Raw genomic sequence first — 3,692 nt, forward strand, 5'->3', positions numbered from 1 at the left:
CTTGCACTTCTAGCCTCCAAAACTGAGAAATTTCTATTGTTTATAAGCTACTCAATCTGTTGTATTTTGTTTTAGCAGCCCAAATGGACTGACACCCACAAAATATAAAATACTTACTACCTGGCCCTTTACAAAAAAGGTTGCTGACCTCTGATACAGACCACAGTGGAATTAAGTTTTCCTTATATTATCATGAGACTACAGAATATTGATTTACTTATATATTCATTGATCATTCTCTACTCCTACAATGCCATTTTCCACTTTGATAACAACCACAAGAAAATTCTTTAACAACTGGTATTTATTATTACTATTAATGTCCCTAGTAAGAGCATTTGTCATCAAGTACAAGTCTCTCCAATATGGAATTGGAAAGATTCTTGGGAAGCAATACAGATTTTCAAAAAGCTTCTTGTGTGAAAGTTGGGAAAGTCAGGGCTGTTTTATTATACCTAGAAGAGTGCTGAGGCAGAACGGGTGTTAAAAAAATTAAAAAAATAAAAACCTATGGAGTAGAAATGTATTTTCTCATAAGCAATTAAGGATCTTGACATTCCGACCTTCCTTACTGCTTCTAAAATGTATTCAGAATGCAAATTTGAGACACTGGTGAATTAACCATCACAACCACTAGTAACAAGCAGGCCAGAATGCAGAGGAAGTACATAGGTCAGCCAGATGCCCTCCCTCAAGCCTTTAACTTCAGGAGTCCCCTTCCTGTCATATTGATTCGAGTATACAAAATCTATACCAACTCATTTTTCCGGTCTTCTATACGGTACACAAGTCTCTAGTTTTTGAGGTTGGTTAAGTATGTTTGTCACTTTCCAGATCCAACTCTGTTCCTTTGTCTTTTGAAAAAGCTCTTTAGTAGGGACTTCCCTGGTGGTCCAGTGGGTAAGACTCCGTGCTCCCAATGCAGGGAGCCTGGGTTCGATCCCTGGTTGGGGAACTAGATCTCGCATTCATGCTGCAACTAAGAAGTCTGTATGCCACAACTAGTAAGTCCGCATGCCACAACTAAAGATGTTGCGTGTTGCCACTAAGACCCAGTGCAACCAAAATAAACAAATTAATAAATATTAAAAAAGGAAAAGAAAAAAGAAAAAGCTCTTTAGTAATGAAATGGCTGAATTCAAGTGACCATCAAATATGTGTGAGATATCCTCCCTGAAAGGATCTAACAGATGGGAAATGACCTAGCAGATGACGCATCCCTGATGGAGACACTCGGGACTAAAGGTCTCCTGACCAGTCACGTGGCTCACCTTCTTGACTTGACCAGTTAGGACCATTGCTCCCTGAGAAAGAGTTTATCTTCCAAAGATGACCATCTGTTTCTATCACATCCTCTTTTTACAACATAACTCAGACACTCCTCCATGAGGCAAGAGGGATGCCTGCCCTTGGAAGCCAGCAGCACATGCTGTGGGGAAGCCCAGGCCACATGGAGGGGTCATATGTAAGTGATGACCACAGCTGACAATCAGCATTAATTGCTAGACATGTGAATTAGCTTGCAGGTGATTTTAGCCTCCAACTGTAATGGCACTTCTCAGACACAGGGGAACAGATGAGTATTCCCCACTGAGCCCTGCCAAACAGCAGACTTCTGAGCTAAATGACTGTGTGCGTGTGTGGTTTTTTTTTTTTTAAAAACAGCTTTATTGAGACATAATCCACATTATTATACACCCATTTATTTTATTTATTTATTTTTATTTTTGGCTGCATTGGGTCTTCGTTGTTGCACATGGGGTTTCTCTAGTTGCAGCGAGCAGGGGCTACTCTTCGTTGTGCTGTGCGGGCTTCTCACTGTGGTGGCTTATCTTGTTGTGGAGCACAGGCTCTAGGCGCGCAGGCTTCAGTAGTTGTGGCACGTGGGTTCAGTAGTTGTGGCATGTGGGCTCATCAGTTGTGGCTCACGGGCTCTAGAGTGCAAGCTCAGTAGTTGTGGCGCACAGGCTTAACTGCTCCACAGCATGTGGGATCTTCCTGAATCAGGGATCAAGCCTGTGTCCCCTGCATGGGCAGGTGGATTCTTAATCACTGCACCACCAGGGAAGTCCCTATACACCCATTTAAAGTGTACAATTCAATGTTTTTTGTTTTCTTAGTGTATTCAGCATTGTACAACCATCACAATCAACTTTAGAGCATTTTCATCACCCCCCAAAGAAACCTGTACTCATTATCAGTTAATCTCCATTTCTTCCCAACCCCCCCTCAGCCCTAGGCAACCACTAATCTACTTTCTGTCTCTAATGGATTTGCCTATTCCAGACATTTCACGCAAATCAGATCACACAATATGAAGTCTTTGGGAACTGTCATCTTTCACTTGGGATAACATCTTCAAGGTTCATCCACATTATAGATGTTTCATTACTTCATTCTTTTTTATCACCAAATAATAGCCCATGGTATGGATATACCACTTATTATCTATCCATTCATCAGCTGATGGACATTTTGGCTGTCTCTATTTTTTAGCTATTATGGACTTACTTCTGGACTCTCAATTCTGTTCCATCGAGCTATATGTCTACCCTTATGCCAGTCCCATACTGCTTTTATTCTGTAGCTTTGTAGTAAGCTTTGAAATCAGGAATTGGAGGATTTTGTTCTTGTTTAAATTTGTTTTGGCTATTCTGTATCCCTTGAATTTCCATAAGAATTTTAAAAAAATGTTGCCAATTTCTGTAAAAGAAAAAAAAAATCCAGCTGGGGTTTTGATAGGGCTTGAACTGAATCTAATTAGGTCAATTTCAGATTTTGTCATCTTAAGCAACTCAATTTTGGGGTGGCCTGTTGTACAATAACTGATACTATTATTAATATGAGTGGGGTAATAACTGATATCACCCCACTTGGGGAAACATCCATTTTATTATGGGTGAAGACAAAGGAGGGTGTTTCACTCTAAATAATAAAACTTCATCTGAAAGGTGTCTCCTTCTAGAAGGCAAATAGGACTTTCCTTTGAACAGTCTTTGATTGGTGGTTTTGTCTGCATTTCCAGGTTGAGCCCCTTTCATCACTTGAAGAGACTGGTCCAAATGCTGCCTACTGCTGCTGCCTGGCCCACACCCTACCTTTCGCCCAGGGTGTGATTTTTCTGCCCTGAGAATGTTCAAACAGCAACCACTGGACCCGGGATTTCATTTCTTCTCCAGACTTGGGTGCCCTTACTTGGGGTAGGGATTTGCTGAGGGAAACGGGGGTCCTGGTTGCCCACGCCCACTCCCACCAGAAGGAGGCCCAGCAGCAGAGCTGAGAATCTATGGAAGACCAGAAGACAGGAGGCTTTAGCTAAGAGTAAAGCTGCTGCTGAAATGAGTGTGTGTTAAAATGTCCCACAGCATCCTGGAAGGTTTTATTCTTCTTCATGGTGACGCTAACGGTAGGTTTTTGCCCAAATTATTCCATTTCTAAGTATTTAATGAGGTAATTCTGAATGAGAGAAAATCTACCTCAGGGTATATGACCCTCTTTTCTTCTGTTGCGTGTATAAGTGTGAGGGCCACCTGCAGCCTGGCTGTTGAGGGGTTAGGCTGGGTTCAGGGCAGGAGGCTGGGAGACCCTCCCGCTGCCTCTGCCTTTAGACGACTCCAGCTCATGGTTCTACCCCTTTGGCAGGAAGCCTCCAGGCAGGGTGGAAACAAGTCGTAAGCAGCTGAGGAGACAAA

Source organism: Mesoplodon mirus, assembly GCF_964341445.2.
Source record: "Mesoplodon mirus genome assembly, chromosome: 3".
Taxonomy (NCBI): Eukaryota; Metazoa; Chordata; class Mammalia; order Artiodactyla; family Ziphiidae; genus Mesoplodon; species Mesoplodon mirus.